Raw genomic sequence first — 20,542 nt, 5'->3', positions numbered from 1 at the left:
GAAGTCAACAGCAGTCTAGTGGTTACCAGCTGATTCCTCTAGGGTGACATTTTAGGTGTTTCGGGCTGGATGGGGTCTTTCTCAGGAAGCTAAAAGTTGGGAACCACTGAAAGCATAAACTGAAAGTTTGAATCTATTTGCGCATAGTTGCTCAGTCTTGTCTGACTCTTTGAGACCCCATGGGCTGTAGTCCACCAGTCTTCTCTGCCCATGAGGATTCTCCAGGTAAGAATACTGGAGCGGGTTGCTGTGTCCTCATCCAGGGGATCTTCCCAACCCAGGGATCAAACCCAGGTCTCCCACGTTGCAGGCAGATTCTTTACCATCTGAGCCACCAGGTAATTTGAAATGTACAACTAGTGAAGGGAAAGGCAGTGAGATGATTCTCATGGGAGCAAAGAGCTATACCAATGCAGTTAGATGGCAAGAGCAAGTTACAGTTTGAAACCCAGTGTAGGAATGGGAGCTATAGGTCATTCCACTTACCCTATCTGGTAAGTTCACTCAGAAATACTGACTCAGCAGCATCCTGAAGATGTCATGATGGTATAAATTTAATGTGAGTAGATCCATATGACACAGAGGTGGACTGTAATTGATAATATCAGTTGTTTGCTCAGGTTCTCTTGAATCCCTTGCCTGCATAGCCTCTGCTCCAGAATCTAGAGATATTTGTCTTCAGGGACCACAATCTGCAAGAATTTTTTTGAGAACTGACCTTGGGCAACTGGGGCTATTTTGATGACATGTGCAGAGAAGAGAAAGTCTCTCGGATTTGATGTGGCCTTGATGGAGAAATTAGCCATGAACTGAGATGTTCAAGAGCATGAAAACCCATCTCCTTTGCCTTGTGTGTGTATGTTAGTCACTCAGTCATGTCTGACTCATTGCAATCCCATGGACTTTAGCCAGCCAGAGTCCTCTGTCCATGGAATTTTCCAGGCACCCACTGGAGTAGGTGGCCATGCCTTCCTCAAAGGGATCTTTCCTACCACGTACTGAACCTGTGTCTCCTGCATTACAGGCAGATTCTTCACTGTTTGAGCCACCAGGGGAACCTGAGGTCAAGACCACCATTCAGTGTTGTTTACTCTTCAGAATTACCCCAGGGGTCAGGCTCCCCACTCTGGGATGCTGCCTGAAATCACATCCTTGCCTGATCTTTCCTCCAGCTGGTCCTGCTTCCTTCACACCATGATCGGTTGCCCCCAGGAAACTTCCCCCACTTTCTTCATAAATAGATTATGAATTAGCCTCCAATTAAAATTTAAAAAAAAACAAACACCAGATTATAGCTCATGAATCCTTATCTCAAGCTCTGCTTCTGGTAACCCTGGTCTATGGCACTGCCTGCCTTTCCTTCTTAGCTAGAATGTAAGGGCGTGGGGGATTGTGATGAATTCTTATAACCCTTGATCGTCATTGTGTTCCATTCAAGCATAGATACAATGGACACGTGGGGGAGTCTCAGCAGAATTACTGGATCACTTTAACAAACCACAAATGATTATAAAAATACATATAGTTTATGGAAAATGAAATCTTTGCTGATTGAGGTGTGATCTGAAATGAGATTTCTCCCCCCTTCTCTTTCTTGCAAAATTATAGGAAGCTCTTCTCTTTTTGAAATCTTCATTTTATTTTGACATCTTCCAGCATGATTCAGATACTACTCATTATTAAGGGTCCATCACATTCTTTTCGAGGTGAGGAATGACACAAAAGGAATACCTTATGGCAATAAAATTTATTTTTAAAGTAAAGTTTGATTTTCAAAGATCTCAGAGCATACAGATGAATTTCCCTTTCCTCTTGGCTATCATAATATTCACAGAAAATTACAATAAGATGAATCACTCACATCAGTCAGAAATTCATAATTTTAAGATCCCATACAATGCCTCTGATAAGATAATGTATAAGGAAGGAACGTAATTGAAGGAGCAGACATGACTGTCTCTTTGATAAAGATGACAGAACCCTCCCATAGCAAATAGGGGCCCGGCATTAGCCTTGCTATTTCTCATTTCAGATATGTTTAAAAGATATATTCTTGACTTACTTTGGTTGTATGGTACATCTGTGTAATGGAGGAGAAGCTGAACTTCTGAAAAAAATAACAGTTTTAGAAAGTGACGTGAGCAGCAAATGAAGCAGAAGGCATTTGGGAAGACAGATGTGCTCCGGAGTGAGGCGTGTGGACTCTGGGCCACAGTGGGAAGTAGGTAAATATGGAGAGATGCTCCCAGACAGAGTACTCACTAGCGCCGTCACGACTTTCTGCCTCCCCACCACATGCACGCAGTAGGTCAGCACTCCTGGCCCTGTGGTTGGAGTGGCCAGTGAAGCCATCAGTGCAATTGTTCTTTTTGTTGTTGTTGTTAGTCTCTCCGTCATGTCCGACTCCTTGTGACCCCGTGCACTGTGACCCACCAGGCTCCTCTGTCCATGGAATTCTCCAGCAAGAGTACAGGAATGGGTTGCCGTTTCCTCCCCCAGGAGCATTAGTTCATTGGCTAGTGATTAGTTCTGATTAATGAAGTGTGAGCAAAATGCTGTGTCACTTCTAGGTTGGGGCACTCAGTTGCCACTGTGAGAGGGCCCTCCTCACCATAGGTCTTGTTCCTTCTGCTATGTTTGAGATTGTGGCTGCTTTTTCAATCTGAATCTGTAAGTGAAGGACTAAATGAACAAGACTCCCCCCCTTTACACCCTCGAAAACAATATAGCATGAATAAGAAAACTGTGTTATTGATTCTGCTCAGTCCCAGATCATCTTGCTTGGTAGGAAAGAGGGTATTTCTCTTCCATTTCCTTTCTCTTCACCTTCCAAAGCTTTTCTTGCATGGCTTCCTACCTATCTACAGCCTCTCCCAATTGGTCTCCAAGTCTCCCATGGTTCTCTTTCTTGTTTCTCCAACCAAAAGCTATCGAGAAATTAATTCATGCTAAGGCATGATGAAGCTTAATTTATTATACTGTTCTGGGGGTATTTTTTTAAGTAGGGAAAAAAGCAAATAAATAAATATCAATAATAAAGATTCAAGACACAAAAAAATTGTGGGAAAAAATCTGATGTAAAATTCTCTGCATAACCATCCTTAGAACACGTTCATCTCTGCAGAACACAAGGGTCCAGAACATGGGCTCTGCATTATACAGTTAGGTGCAAATCCTCTCGCTGTCAGCTTTGGGACATTAAGAAGGTTATGTGTGTGTGTGTGTTTGGTTGCTCAGTCAGGTTCAACTCTTTGTGACCCCATGAATTGTAGCCCATCAGGCTCCTCGGTCCTTGGGATTTCCCAAGCAAGAACACTGGAGTGCGCTGTCATTTCCTCCTCCAAGGGATCTTCCTCAACCAGGAGTCAAATCCATGTCTCCTTTGTCTCCTATGTTGCAGGCAGATTCTTTATCCACTGAGCCATCAGGGAAGCCTATACAAGTTATGTAAGCCATGGTTTCCTTGTCTATAACATGGAGCAAGTATAGATTGATAGATGTTATGGAGATAACATAAAGGCTAACATCTAATAGTGACCTCTAATAAGTCTTTTTATCACTAATTTCACTTTCAGTCTCAACATAAAGAAATTTACGCTCCTTTGTATGGTCAGAAACTTTAAGGATATTATCATGAATATTTTTATTAAAGATCATTTCAGAAATATCCCCTCACTGCCCAATGTAAGTTGCCATTTGTACCGAGTTCTCTTAGTCCTCATTTCTTGGAGGTATCCCACTCCTGTCCTAAGAGAATAAATCCCATTTTTACATTCGTAGCCTATGTGACTTCAGCCTAATTGTTATTATTTTTCTCTGTAGAGGATTAAAGGCACAGTCCAGAAAGTCCTTGGCTGTTTCCAATAATCAAGTCAACTATGAAATTTCCCCAAGTCACAGGGTGGTTCCCTGAAGTGTTACTCAGTTTTATGCTGTCCACTAGCCAGAGAACAAATTTACTCAGGAATCTGATAGGCAAGAAGGTTCAATTTGATTATAAATACACATGTTGTTTATGTCTGCTCTATTTAACCATAGACAGGATGCTACAGCATGGAAGAGTAAATGAAATCAGTTTAGATTTCTGTGGAGATCCAAAGCAAGTCAGATTTATCTTTGGGATTAATATATGACCCACCTCCCAGAATATTGCAAATAAAAGCAAAAATAAACAAATGGGACCTAATGAAAATTAAAAGCTTTTGCACAACAAAGGAAACTATAAGTAAGGTGAAAAGACAGCCCTCAGATTGGGAGAAAATAATAGCAAATGAGGAAACAGACAAAGGATTAATCTCAAAAATATACAAGCAACTCCTAAAGCTCAATTCCAGAAAAATAAATGACCCAATCAAAAAATGGGCCAAAGAACTAGACAGACATTTCTCCAAAGAAGACATACAGATGGCTAACAAACACATGAAAAGATGCTCAACATCACTCATTATTAGAGAAATGCAAATCAAAACCACAATGAGGTACCATTACACGCCAGTCAGGATGGCTGCTATCCAAAAGTCTACAAGCAATAAATGCTAGAGAGGGTGTGGAGAAAAGGGAACCCTCTTACACTGTTGGTGGGAATGCAAACTAGTACAGTCACTATGGAAAACAGTGTGGAGATTTCTTAAAAAACTGGAAATAGAACTGCCATATGACCCAGCAATACCACTTCTGGGCATACACACCAAGGAAACCAGATCTGAAAGAGACACGTGCACCCCAATGTTCATTGCAGCACTGTTTATAATAGCCAGGACATGGAAACAACCTAGATGTCCATCAGCAGATGAATGGATAAGGAAGCTGTGGTACATATACACCATGGAATATTACTCAGCCGTTAAAAAGAATTCATTTGAATCAGTTCTAATGAGATGGACGAAACTGGAGCCCATTATACAGAGTGAAGTAAGCCAGAAAGATAAAGAACATTACAGCATACTAACACATATATATGGAATTTAGAAAGATGGTAAAGATAACTCTATATGCAAAACAGAAAAAGAGACACAGAAGTACAGAAGAGACTTTTGAACTCTGTAGGAGAAGGTGAGGATGGGATGTTTCAAAAGAACAGCATGTATATTATCTATGGTGAAACAGATCACCAGCCCAGGTTGGATGCATGAGTCAAGTGCTCGGGCCTGGTGCACTGGGAAGACCCAGAGGAATCGGGTGGAGAGGGAGGTGGGAGGGGGGATTGGGATGGGGAATACGTGTAACTCTATGGCTGATTCATATCAATGTATGACAAAACCCACTGAAAAATTTAAAAAAAAATAATAATAATCTAAGATTGCGATTTTACCCAAGGGGGCATAAGGGAGATGGTTTCACATTTTCAAGACTAGCTTTATGAGTGATAAAAATCCAAGATTTCTCTTTCTTACTAGAATTGTAACCTTGGGTTAGTTTAGTTCTCTGAGTATTAGTTTCTTTATATATAAAAATGAGGTAATATCTGTCTTACTAATATTCTGTTTTCCTAGGTATCAGATCATGCAGCATTTGTAGATCACTATACAAATTAGGCAGTTACAATAATATTTATCATCTTCAGGGAGTCTCACATTGTACATGTACCAAGTAGACTGACTGAATGGGAAAAGAATCATAGGAATTCTGAGACTACTTGTTCCATTCTGATTTATTCAAGCCAGAACTTTCGCTATGGTTTTAAATTTTTATTTACTTAATTTAATTACTTTCTGTTTAAATGATTCAGTGACACAGTTTTACAGTTTGCGTGGACAATGTTTTCTGAGTGGTTCATACTTTTAGATGCAAGCGCTGCCCTTGACAGTGGAGGGTCCTTGAGATGCTCGAGAGACTCATTGTAAAGAATGGACCTCTGTGCACTTGAGTGATATTTTCAAATTAAAATATCACTGAAATTTATTTTAAAAAGCAACAGATGAAGTTCACTTAAAAATCCTCTTTACTGAGGATTATTACACTCTAAAAGGTCTTTTTTTTTTATTTTAAAGAAAGGCTTTTTATTTTCTGTGTTTGTGTGTTTCTAGAATGTTGGTCAAACCACAGTCAAAATCCATGAGAAATTTTTCTTTTATTATGACCTAATTCAACACAGGTTTTGCTACTCTAAAACTTTGTTTTTCTGAATAATCCTAATAAATTTACACCCAGTTCTGTTTTCAGCTGAGTGTGAATGGTGGTGGTGAAATAATCTCTCCAAATTGACAGGCGTGATGATAATGATAAGAAAGACCCCTGGGTATGTGGACAGTGGCAGCGTCCATGGAAATTTCATCTTGCGTATGACTAGTACAGAAAGCAAGTATTTCTCAGTCATGTCTTCTTGTTTAAAAATTGATGGTGACCCTCACTGTGACCATATAGGATTAATGGAGAAAACTTGGTAAAATTCAGCTTTGCACCCATGCTGCTGAGTCAATTTGGACCATGCTGGGTAAACCTCACATGACATCCATGGACTTGGCCTGCAGGCCACGTGACCCCCAGAATCCCCACGCCTGGTAGGAGGGAGCTCCAGAAAAACCAATGGATTCTTAGCATATTTTATAGTATTTTTGAAACGTGTTTCCCCCTTTCATTACCAATCTGCCTGAGCTTTCTTTATATATATTTTCCTTTTCCCTAAAATCTTTCTGAAAGGGCTGATGGATAAGAATTCACAGGCCCCTTTTCCTGAATTTTTCTTTGATTCCCATGTATTTAGAGATTCTTTGGAGCTTCCAATTTGAATGGAACTAGAGGCGGACAACTAGGAATTTTTCTGTTACCCACAAGAATCCCCAAACTAGTATTTGCTCTGTCAGATCCTGCATGTCACAGCAGCCTCAAACCTATAGGTGGGAAGTAGCTCCCAAGCTGAAATCCTCCAAGTTTCATTATAGTGGGTAAACTTTAAAAGCTCAGTGGCTCCTGACATATACCCTAGAAGGATTTGCAAACTTGGGAACATACTCCACCCACAATCAGAAACAGAAAATGCTGAAGAATTGTAAGACAAATGATCAAAATAATTCCCCTCTTATTCACTATAGAAAATATGATCTTTAGTTAAAAAATGTACCTTGCTGGTCAGTTTACTCTTCTAAGGTTGAAGGCATGAACGATTGTCTTCCTGAGTTAGAGAGATGAACTTGGACTCTGACATGACCGTGGCTTTGCCAGCTCGTAGTTATGGTCAGCCCAACTTCCAGAACCCCTGGAAAACACATTCATGTTCCTTTCCACGCAATGGATTGAATTCCTGATCCTCGCAGTTTGTTTTCTGATTTTATGACTCAAGAAGCACTGCATTTGTGTATAATTACAAAAAGGTGGCAGGTTCATTTATTGTTTACTGAGGTTTTTCTTTGTGTCACTCACTGGGATTTGTTCTTCTCCCGTTCCCACCAGGCCACTTGTGTGATTTTTTTATTGCCCCATAGTTGCTTCACTCTGCTGTGGCAGTTTCTGCCGTACGGCAAAGTGAGTTAGCCACGTGTGTGTGTGTGTGTGTGTGTGCGTGTGTGCACGCGCACACACATGCTTAGTTGTGGCCCAACTCTTTGCAGCTCCGTGGCCTGTAGCCTGCCAGGCCCCTCCATCTATGGAATTTTCCAGGCAAGAGTACTGGAGTAGGTTGCCATTTCCTCCTCCAGGGGATCTTCTCGACTCAGGGATCAACCTGCATCTCCTGCATTGCAGGTGGATTCTTTATGGCTGAGCTACCAGGGAAACATATACAGTATAGCCTAGTATAGAATAGTATAGCACAGTATAGAATAGTAGAGTATAGTATAGAGCAGTATAGTATAGTATAGTGTCAGTTCAGTTCAGTTCAGTCGGTTAGTCATGTCCAACTCTTTTCGACCCCATGGACTGCAGCACACAAGTCTTCCCTGTCCATCATCATTCCCAGAGCCTACTCAAACTCATGTCAGAGTATAGTATATTCTCCCACTATTGACAACCCTTTTTGACCATTTGAACAGTCTAGGGTATAGAACACAGCCCAGGAAACTGCTCCCGCTATAAATGGAGGAACACAACCAGCACCTTCACTGTCGGTTGCAGGCGTTCTGTTCTCCACCCTGGTGAAGTGCATTTTGACTTTCACTGCCACTTCAGCAAGGGTTTGCACTTGGACTGGGGAGAGGTTTTCTCCTATCTCTTTCACTAATGGCCCCCCCCTCCCCACCCATAGCCCCTCCCCAGGCGCTTTGTGATTTTACTTGCAAATGTTCATGGATCTGCTAACTACCCTAGATGCCGAGGAGCAATGCAGGGGGGGCTGGGGGTTTCCGTACGGGTGCTGACAATCTAACAGCTTGCTTATGCATCTATTTGGCTGGGATGGGAAATTAGAACAGCTTTAATCTGCTCCCAGCATCAAGCAGGCCGCACTCCCGGGAGCAGCACAGCGGGCTCTGATGAAGGCGGCCGGCTGCAGTGTCAATACCAGAGTCGGTGCTCCCTCCCAGATAGGAGGGTGCTGCCTTGCTTCAAAGAGAGCGTGTTGTGTTCCAGGGCGACCCATCTTCTTTGTGCTGAACTGTCCCAGCGCTGACTCGCTGCATCATGGAAAAATACAGACAGGATTTTATTTTATTTTATTTTTTTCTGGGTGCCCACTTCAGTGTGCGTAATTGAATTGAGGTCTTTAAAAATGGACACATAATGCAATTCGGTCAGATGAACATTTTAGATTTTAGTAATTAGTACTTAGGGGCTTGATGAAGTGTAGGAGGTGGGAGGGAGGAAAGTCTATTTTAGGAGCTTAGAGTGATAAGGCCTTTGCATGTTTTTATCAGTTCATGTAGAATTTGACATATGGTAAACAGGAAAAGATAGTCTTTAAAAGCCCCATAAATATACAGGATAGAAAAAAAAAAAAAAAAACCCAAAGAGAAGAATGGGAATGCCTGCCAGCACCACTCCCCTTGGCTTCAATAGTAGGGTAGCATAGAATGGCTACATGTCATTTCAGGAACCGGGTCCAGTATCAAGGAAAGTCAGCACTGTCGCTGCCAGGGTGAGCAGACACAGGCTCCCTGTGACACATCGAAAAATTCCAGTCCGTCCCACCGAGTTCCCTGCCCCTTTCGCATTGCCTTTTGGTCCCTACATTTAGAATCATGGATTTCAGTCCCACTACTCACCCTAGAGAAGCCAAACTCCAGGTTGACTTGATCCTGCACATTCCTTTGTTTTACGGCTTTCTGTCAAAACCCCCAAATTAACGGGAAGTTATGTTGACTGTTTTGTTCCTTAATGCAATGAAGCTGTCTTGAAATTACAGTCGGATAGAGCTCTTTAGAAATTTGCATTGACATCATAATCATATCATAATAAAAATGTAATGGAGCCTCAGAGCTTTGTATGGACGTGTCTATTGTCAAGGTATGGCATTAAAAGAGTCTTTTATGAAATTTTTCATGTAATTTTTTCACTGAAGTATTTTTAAAAAGTGTCAAGGCAAACATAGTCATCATAAACAAATAACATTTGCCTCTGTCACTTGAAAAATTTGACAGATATTTAGTGAGCTATGTGATGAAGCAGTGTTTTGTTTGGTTTTTGATATTTTTCCCCCAAAAACATGGAACTAAGAGTAGGAAAATGCAGATTTTAATCCCAATTCTGTCACTATTCACTGCCATCCCTTGTAATCCTGACATCTGGCAATACTAATATTTGCCCTGACTCTGAGACTTACTAAGAGGCTAGAAGAGGAATTCAGTGAGAAAGTGCTTATAGAAGTTAAAGTATTAAGAAAATATTAAACCCAGAACAGAATATTTTTGGTAAATGAGTAATAATGGCTATGTAGAATAGTTCATTTTGACTGGAGCTAATTCCATATTACAGGAAATTCTAACTATATATCTTCCAAGTATAAGTTTCCATCTTTCTTTAAGACAAGAAATTGCTTCACAGTGAAATATGAGGGAAAAGATTTTATTTTTAGTATTAACCAAGTCATGCTAAAGCACAGAGCTGATACTCAGCAGTGTCTTCATACACACGTGTGTGTGAAAAGAGCTGCCGTGGACAGGCAGCAGAAGGAAACACAGGTTCATCATTGCTGTACCCAAGATGATCACTGCCCGGGGGATAGCCTCTCATTACCTCCATTTTCTTCTTTTTAATCTGGAGGGAGTTAAGCATCTTTTCTCTGGTGCAAAGGGAAAAGAGCCTTCCTGTAAAGTCTTAGGAAGGCTGTGTTTAATACTCAGTGTCTTTAGGCTGCTGCCAGCTGAGAAATGGCTAGTGATACCACGGATCTCCACCTTGGACCAGATGGAACCTTTTAGACAATTCCATGGGGGTCTCCTCCTGGGTACAGGCCTCTAGGTGCTCTCTCAGGCTGTGGCCATTTATCCAGCCATCCTATCTACTGCTTTTCTAGTTTACATGTTTTGAATCATTAAGTTGTACATTTTGTGTACATTAGTTGTCAACAACTTTTCAAAATTAGTGCTCTAGGTTTCTTGAACAAATGATTTGGCTCTTGAATGACTGAAAGATATCCCAGATAATTCTGTCGACTGCGCGAACCTCAATGGAGAAGAGAGACAAAAAGTGCTTCTGATGCTGTAGAAGCCACACACCAACTACTCAGGAAACGAATAGGATTTCACCCTGGAAAGAGAGGAGAGGGATAGAACTAGGAAGAAAGGGCTCATTCTGGGGAAGGAGGAAGAGTAAGACCGGCTTCAGAGAGTAGCAGGCTGGGCAGAGGGTGAGGAGCAAGATTCATCTCCTGTGCTGAACCAAGCCAGCTCTTAAGTGCACACTTGGCATAGTGTGGAGTCGCAGAGGGTCTCACAGTTGTGAACAAAGTATTGTTGTTCAGTGAAAACAACAGGCTGGAGAGGTAAAAATGGATTATAATCAGAGTAAAGAACTCAAATTTTTGAGTGATTTGCTGGGATAAACACAAAAGCATATATTTAATTGAAAAAAGCAGTTAATTTAAGATCAGCATTTTTAACCCCCATATTAGATGACTTGATTAGCGTTGAAGTCTTCAATTATAGATTAAATTTTCAGATCATATCTATATATCTAAGCAACTGATTAATTCCGCACATTCAAATTAACTTCATAGCTACGATTAGTTCAACAACTTGTTTTGACTTGTCAGTTTTTTAAAAGCACAGATTTATTTTTATCAGTTATTGGTTCAAACACTTAAATTAGTTGCAATCTCATTTTTCATGAGAAAGTAACTTGTTCCCTAAACCTAAAGCTGAGATAAGCTCCGGATAATTTTAAGCCATCTTTGCTTATGCCTTCATTTCTAAAATCAATATTCACTTGGTAACTATGTGAAACATCTTGCACTTTTAAACTTTAATTCTGAAGCATTGTCAAATAATATCACAGACTGGAAAAACTAGCCTATCAGACCACGAAAAAAATTATATTAAAAATAGTAAGTGTGAGTCTCTCAGCCGTGTTTGATTCTTTGCAATCTCTTGGACTATAGCTTGCCAGGCTTCTCTGTCCAAGGAATTCTCTAGGCAAGAATACTGGAGTGGGTGGCCATTCCCTTCTCCAGGAGATCTTCCTGACCCAGGGATAGAACCTAGATATCCTGCATTGCAGGCACATTCTTTACCATCTGAGCCACAGTGGTCTCTCATAGCCTGTGGTCTCATAGCCCATGGAGCTCTTTTTCCAAGGAACTATCATTGATTGTTTCATCAAAAAGAATCAGCAAAAGTCACTCATTCCTTGATACATTTTTAAAATTTTAAATATATATAATATATATATAATTCTATTAATATGCCTATTATATATATATATATATATACACACACACACACATACATACATATAGTGGGCATATCAATAGAAATGAAAAGAATAATGCAAAGAAACTCCCCTTATTATTCTCTCCAACAATTATCAATCTGTGATCCATCTTATTTTATCCATGTCTTTTACTTACTCCCCCTCCAGGTTTTTTAACTATATTTTGTCTTGTAGAGGAATTGTAATATCCACAGTTTACTCTTCTCTAACATTTTATTTGTAGTAAAATACAGATAACATAAAAATTGCTATTAGTAGCATTTACCACGTTCACAATGGTTTGCAATAATGACCACTGTCTAGTTTCAGAGTATTTTCATCACACTAAAAGGAAACCCTATGTCCATTTAGCAGTTATTCCCCAATCTTGCCTCCCCAATGCTCAAGAAACCCCGAATTTGTTTTCTGTCAGTGGACTTGCTAATTCTGGACATTTTGCATAAAATGCATCATAAAATGTATGGCCTTTTGTGTCTGGTTTCTCTTATTTAGCACAATGTTTCAAGGCTTATCCACGTGTGGCCTGTGTCAGTGCTTCAATTCTTTTTACAGCTAAGTAATATTCCATCTACTGTATGGATGGGCTGCATTTTGTTTATTCATCAGCTGATGGACATTGGTTTGTTTCCAGCAGTTGGCTATTATGATTAGTATATGAATAATGATTTATTTGCTTCATTTGACTATTCATATACAAAACTTTAGAACAACAAATATAAAAATTGCCACCAACAATATAATTACTAAAAACAGCTTTTGAAATCTGTTTTCACTGGTAAAGAATTTCAGGCTGATGCATTCTACTTTCAGTGCTTTAGAGATGTCACTCTATTGTCGTCCAACTTGCATTGTTTCCAGGGAGAAATCTACTGCTATCTTTATTTTTTTCTCCTACTCATGTAATGTGACTTTTTCTACTGACTGGTTTTAATACTTTCAATTTGTCCCTGCAGTTTGATTATGATGTGACTTGGTTGTTTTCATGTTTCTTGTGCTTCACTTGCTCATCTTCTCTCATCTACAGGTTTACAGTTTCAATCAAATTTGGAAAATTTGCAGCTATTATTTTTTCAAATACTTTTTCTTCATCTCTCCATATCTCCTTTGGAAACTCAAATAATTTACATACTAGACCACTTGAGGCTGTTCCACAGCTCATGGATACTCTTTTCATGTTTTGAAGTTATTTTTCTTTTGTGTTTCATTTTGAAACTATACTGCTATGTCTTCAAATTTTCTAATCTTTGCTAATCTTTTCTTCTGCATGTCAATGATGTTAATCCCATTCAGTGTATTTTTCATCCTAAATAATATGTTTTCATCTCTAGAAGTTTAAATTGGGTCTTTAAAAATATCTTTCCCGGCTGAATTTCAGATGTTTAATTTTTTCCTCTAGCTTCTTGAACACATGGAATAAAATTACAATAATTGTTTTAATGTTCTTGCCTACCAACTCTATCATCAGAATCATTTCTGGGTCAGTTTTGATTGATTGATTTTTTTCTTAATTATGGGTTGCGTTTTCCTTCTTCCCTGCACACCTGGTAATTTTTTATTAAATTCCTTTCACTGTGAATTTTTTATTTTTGGGTGCTGGATATTTTTGTATTCCTGAAAATTCTTGAGCTTTGTTCTGGGATGTTACTTAGAAATACTTTGATCCTTTTGAATTTTGCTTTTAAACTCTTATTGGGAGGACTAGAATGATATTTAGTCTAAGTCTTATTTTGCCTTATTCTGGATGCAAAAATTCTGTCTGAATAATCTACTCAATGTCCATATATTATTAAATTTCCTACTCAGGTGATGGGAGTAGGCACTAACCAGCCCTGAGTGAGCCTCTATGATTTCCCCAACTCAACGTGTTGAGATGTTTGCCCCTCAGCCCTAAGTAATTTCCACAAAGTAGGCAATGATCAACACTTAGCTGAATACCCAAGAAGGAGCGTCTGCTGAAGACTTGAGGAACCCCCTCTCTAGACCTGTAGAGTTTTTACACTGTGCACCTGTCCTTTCTTCTTCTCTGTTGTGCAAAATCTAGCTGCCTTGGTTTTTGTGGTAGATTAAATAATGACTTGGAGTAGGAAATGACAACCCACTCCAGTATTCTTGCCTGGAGAATCCCGTTGTCAGAGGAGCCTGGTGGGCTACAGTCCATAGGGTCGAATAGATTCAGGCACGACTGAGTGACTGAGCACACAAATAATGACTACTCACCCTTCAAAGACATCTGCATTCTATATCCCAAGGTTTATGCAGATATTACCTTGTATAGAGCTCCCTTGGTGGCTCAGATAGTAAATAATCTTCCTGCAATGCACGAGAATCGAGTTTGATCCCTGGGTTGGGAAGATCCCCTGGAGAAAGGAATGGCTGCAAAGGGACTTCATAGATGCAATTCAATAAGAATATTTAGATGGGAAGATTATTCTGAATTTTACAGGGGGGCCCAATGTAATCCCATGTGTCCTAAAACAGGAAAGTTGCAGGATTTGAGGTACAGAAAAAGGGATTGGGGGATCCCACACTGAAGGCTTTAAAGATGGAGGAATTGGCCAAGAGCCAAGGGATTCAGGAGGCTTCTTGGAGAGAGGAAAGGGAAGGAAGCAGATGTTTTTCTGGAGGCCCCAGAAAGAGTACAAACTTGCTGGTCCACTTTGGATTTCCAGCCTGCAGAACTGTAGATAATGAATTTGCTTTGTTTTAAGCCAGTGAATTTGTAGTAATTTGTTGCCACAGCAACTGAGAACTAATCCAGTCTCCTTGAACTCCTTGCCCCATCCCCTCAGCTCAGGAAGATGGCTGGGCTCCCTGCGTTCCTCCTCCTTGTACTGTGGCCTTGAGTCTCTCTCCAAGCAGTAAGCTAGTGATGGTCCTGCTCACCTCAATGGTTTCCCATCCTTTAAGGTCATTATCTATCACAATGTGATGTCCAATGTCTTGAGAACCATTGCTTTCTACATTGCATCCAGTCTTTCTGTTGTTCTGGGTGGGAAATCTGGTCCCTATTACTCTATCACTCCTTCCTCAGTGATCAAGGCAAAGAAATAGAGGAAAACAATAGAATGGGAAAAAGCTAGAGATCTCTTCAAGAAAATTAGAGATACCAAGGGAACATTTCATGCAAAGATGGGCTCAATAAAGGACATAAATGGTATGAACCTAACAGAAGCAGAAGATATTTTAAAAAGTGGCAAGAATACACAGAAGAACTGTGCAAAAAAGATATTAACGACCCAGATAATCACAATGGTGTGATCACTCACCTAGAGCCAGACATCCTGGAATGCAAAGTCAAGTGGGCCTTAGGAAGCATCACTACAAATAAAGCTAGTGGAGGTGATGGAATTCCAGTTGAGCTATTTCAAATCCTGAAAGATGATGCTGTGAAAGTGCTACAGTCAATATGCCAGCAAATTTGGAGAACTCAGCAGTGGCCACAGGACTGGAAAAGGTCAGTTTTCATTCCAATCCCAAAGAAAGGCAATGCCAAAGAATGTTCAAACTATGGCACAATTGCACTCATCTCATATGCTAGCAAAGTAATGCTCAAAATTCTCCAAGCCAGGCTTCAACAGTACATGAACCATGAACTTCCAGATGTTCAAGCTGGTTTTAGAAAAAGCAAAGGAACCAAAGATCAAATTGCCAACATGCGCTAGGTCATCAAAAAAGCAAAAGAGTTCCAGAAAAACATCTTCTACTTCTTTATTAATTATGTCAAAGCCTTTAACTGTTTGGATCACAACAAACTGTGGAAAATTCTTAAAGAGATGGGAATATCAGACCACTTAACCTGCTTCCTGAGAAATCTGTATGCAGGTCAAGAAGTAACAGTTAAAACTGGACATGGAACAACAGACTGGTTCCAAATCGGGAAAGAAGTACATCAAGGCTGTATATTGTCACCCTGTTTATTTAACTGTATGCAGATTACATCAAGAGAAATGCTGGACTGGATGAATGACAAGTTGGAATCAAGATTTCAGGGAGAAATATCAATAACCTCAGATACACAGAAGACACCACTCTTATGGCAGAAAGTGAAGAACTAAAGCCTCTTGATGAAAGTGAAAGATGAGAGTGAAAAAATTGGCTTAAAACTCAACATTCAGAAAACTAGGATCATGGCATCTGTTCCCATCACTTCGTGGCAAATAGATGGGGAAACAACGGAAATGGTGACAGACTTTATTTTTTGGCCTCCAAAATCACTGCAAATGGTGACTGCAGCCATGAAATTGAAAGATGTTTGCTCCTTGTAGGAAAAGTTATGACCAAACTGGACAGCATATTAAAAAGCAGAGACATTACTTTGCCAACAAAGGTCCATCTAGTCAAGGCTATGGTTTTTCCAGTAGTCATGTATGGATGTGAGAGTTGGACTATAAAGAACACTGAGTGCCAAAGAATTGATGCTTTTGAACTGTGGTGTTGGAGAAGACTCTTGAGAGTCCCTTGGACAGCAAGGAGATTCAACCAGTCAATCCCAAAGGAAATCAGTCCTGAATATTCATTGGAAGGATTGATGTTGAAGCTGAAACTCCAATACTTTGGCCACCTGATGCAAAGAACTGACTCATTTGAAAAGACTTTGATGCTGGGAAAGATTGAAGGCGGGAGGAGAAGGGGACGACAGAGGATGAGATGGTTGGATGGCATCACTGACTCAATGGACATGAGTTTGAGTAAACTCTGGAAGTTGGTGATTGACAGGGAGGCCTGACGTGCTGCAGTCTATAACGTCACATAGAGTCGGATACGACTGAGGGACTGAACTGAACTGAACTCCATCATGGCCAGGCATGGGAATTCACTGCAAAAGTTCCTCTCTATGTGGCTATGTCAGTAATTTGACAGACAATGAGATTCATTTCCTTAAAAACTTTTTTCTATGCTTCTGGTGCTTCTTTATTGAATTTGAGTTAATATTAAAAAATATTTTAAAAGTTATTTTATATCCTGGCTGACTTTTCCTTGTACAAGACAATCTCTTTGAAGGTAGGAAAGATATTCACTCTTTTTCTTATGGATAAATGCTTAGATCAAAGGAGAATAATTTTCTATTGCTGAAAAACATCAACATTATAATATTGTACTAACATTTGAACTTGTGAACAGAGATTATATCCCTTTGCAAGAGGGTTGTCACCATTACAGCTACTTAGAAATATTTTTGAAAAATTTCCATGTCCCACAGATGAAATGTTTCTACATTAGGAATAGCAGATTCTAGTCTCTTCAGTAAAAATACTATCTTAGTGTCTTTTTTAATGCTTATCACAACTACAGCCTTAGTGGTTAGTATATTTTTCCTTTTATTGTTCCGTCTACCTCTGTCTAGGTTCCCCCAGTGGCTCCACAATAAAGAATCCACCTACAATGCAGGAGACACAGGTTTGACCCCTGGGTCTGGAAGATCTCCTGGAGGAGGGCAGAGCAACTCACTTCAGTGTTTTTGCCTGGAGAATCCCATGGACAGAGGAATCTGGTGGGCTACAGTCCATGGGGTTGCAAGAAGTCAGACAAGACAGAAGTGACTGAGCATGCATGCACTACCTCTATATGCCCAAGAATGCTTCAACCACTTTGATGGAATTACCCAGTGAGTTCACTCCCATGATCACTCCTTTGGATTTGTCACTAAATAGACCAACACACTCATGTCAGTTAAAGCAACTGATTTATTTGTGAAAGTGGCCACAGTCATCTTGGTTAGGGCCTTGGGCCTATAAATGGATTATCAGAGCATACGAACACCTGAGGCTCTTCCACATGGTGATGCTGAGCTTTATTAACTTTATTAACATCATCCTTTATCGAAAAAGATGATGTTAAAATGCATGTTGAATGAGGGGATAAGGACAGATTTAGAAACATATATAAGCCCTAATTGCTATGTGATTTCAAAAGTTAGGCTATTATATTCATTAACCCTCATTGGTATTTCTATTTCCCAAGTAGCTTTTTTTCCCCTATTTTTAAGTTTTGAATATTTTCTGATAAAATACAAAAGTATCTAGACTTTATGCTCCATCTTCTCACTTTTTTTTTGAAAGAATGTAGAGGATGCTTTTCAAGGTACTTAATCTGAAATGACATGTAAAGGGAAATGAAGAGTTAAAGCCATTTTTAGCACACTAAGATTGTTAAAATGTTCTGAACGAGGCACAAATGCACATTCTGTAAGGAAATGACAGAAAGCAGTAAAATGCATTACCGATGTTGATGTAACAGAACTTGCTTCATATCCATTTAAATACATGGGAATTTCATTAATGCTTTCAGAAGAATAAAGAAGGTATCTTTGGAAAATAATAGAAAAAGGGAGATACAGCCTCTGCCAGATGTGGGGTACACATTAGCTGTTAAAATTACATTCGCTTGTGGTCGGCAGACTTCTTTGTAATCAGTTTGGGGATGTCTCATTCCTGTTCATTTCGTTTAGAAGCTGGCGGAATCCTTTGAAACTAACTGTCCTCTGGTGTAGGAAGTGCCACCCACTTAAGTATTCTTGCCTGGAACATTCGATGAGCAGAAGAGTCTGATAGTCTACAGTCCATGGGGCTGTAAAGAGTCGGTCATGACTGAGCACACACATACACTATCCATATGACTCTAGTATTCAGAACAGAGTTTGGTATCATCTTTAGTATTTTTCAACTTATTTATGAATATTTAACACCACAATCTTTTGAAGTCTCTCAATTTTTGCTTTTATAATTACAACACTGAATTTGGAGTTGCATCAAAAAGAGAGAGACAGAGAAATTAGAGTGTTCCAAGTAGAAGTCTCCCAACTATTTGATGATCAGGACTTAGCATATATAAGAGAGGGTATTGAGATACTAATTTCCACCTTACAGGGGTCGGCTCACCTTTTTGTTCACTATCCCAAACCCTATCACTTGTCTGGTGCACATGGCATAAGTAACATCTAAGTATTCCCTCTTGTATACTAACATAGGTGTACTCCAGAGCCTGTTTTAGGAAGAGCAGTTGTGTTTTTGACATTCTATCTGCTAAAGTAAATTCTTTCCTGCTGGTTTGACTTCCTCCTCAAGCTCTTTTTGAGGAATTATTTTAATTCCTTATTATTTTAATTCCTAATAATTATTTAATTATTTTTATCCTGATGAATTACATACTCACAGATTTTAAAAACTGACTATTTTCTGTGTGACCCAATGGACGGTAGCATGCCAGACTTCCCTGTCCTTCACTGTCTCTTGGAGTTTGCTCACACTCATGTTCATTAAGTTGGTGATGCCATCCATCTTCTCCTGCCCTCAATTATTCCCAACATCTGGGTCTTTTCCAATGAGTCAAGCTGCACTCAAAATCTGAATGTGGGGCCTGACAAGAGACATTATACAAGGTTTATTCTGTGGGCTTTTTTTTTTCCTTTAGGAAATAGCCTTAGTAGTTTTCTTAAAAATATGCGTTGCTGTTGTTTAGTCACTGAGTCATGTCTGACTCTTTGCAACTCCATGGACTGTAGCCTGCCAGACTCCTCTGTCCATGGGATTTTCCAGGAAGAATACTGGAGTGGGTTGCCATTTCCTCCTCCAGGGGATCTTCCCAACCCAGGGATCCAATCTGAGTCTCTTAAGTCTCTTGCATTGGCAGGTTGTTTCTTTACCACTAGCACCACCTAAGAAGCACGATTTGATAGTAAGCCTTGGCAAAGTTTCAGAGTGCTCCCTTTGTAAATATGTCTTCATCTCTCTTGGAAATAGGAAACTCTTGATAGATTATAGGAGCTGTGGAGGGGAGAAGCCAAGTGGAGGAGAGGGCTTTGGAGGGCTGACATAAACAATCACTCGTGACCAAGAATGGTGGTCGAGTTTGGGACGAGTTTGGACAACGGTTTCACTTCACTGGAACATCCCTCTGCAGTGTGTATTCATGGTGGGTGCTAGGAGAGAGAGCCCCAGGAGGAACGTGTTCCGGGCTGAGCCTTGAGCCTCCCAGTTGATGAGAGAACAGCGAATCTGCTCACCAGGGTTGTTCTTTGGAAGCAGCAATGTGCCTTTGGAGACTTGCAGCAGAGCTGAGGTGTACAAACAGGGTAATGAAAGCCACTAAAGTGCAGCTCCCACCCCGGTGGTGGAGTAATTGGGCCCAAAGGTGTCTGGACGAGGGGCTTTTAGGGAATGCAGGCTTTCTGGGGCATGAAATATAAGCCTAATTAAAAGAATTGTATTGGAAGTTGGCCCTGATACAGAGAGGAGGCAGCTTAAAAAGTGATCACTTTTTAGCATCACTGTCTACAAATGGCTTGTCTTCAAGGGGAATAAAAGTGAGTAATGGATTCCATCTCTCAAATGCAGCAGCACATCATTTGCAGATAGTGATCTTTAAAAAACAACAGTCTGTTTTTCTTTTTCCTTCAAATACAACTTTCTATCCTAAAAAGATTTTCCAAAAAATGTTTCTGCTTGTGCTGGTAGGGACCTTCTTTCTGCCTCGCTCCACCTTGACTCCTGGTTGGTTTGCGTGGTGAAAGGACAGAGCAATGAATAAACAGCTATACCTCAATCTACATGAGTCGGTGGAGTGAACTTGTCTCCTGAGCCAGCGCTAGTGCTCTCAACTTCTCTCTTCCCCTATTTCCCTTCACCCTCATTCCTCACTCCAAGCACCATGTCTAGGCAACTTTAGTGATATTTACATTGATTACAATGTGTATGATACTTCCTGTGGCTGTTTAGTGCACAACCTATACCACTGTACTGTGACT

This window comes from Muntiacus reevesi, chromosome 4, assembly GCF_963930625.1.
Source record: "Muntiacus reevesi chromosome 4, mMunRee1.1, whole genome shotgun sequence".
In the NCBI taxonomy this organism is placed as follows: domain Eukaryota; kingdom Metazoa; phylum Chordata; class Mammalia; order Artiodactyla; family Cervidae; genus Muntiacus; species Muntiacus reevesi.
Note: the sequence above shows the minus strand (reverse complement) of the source record.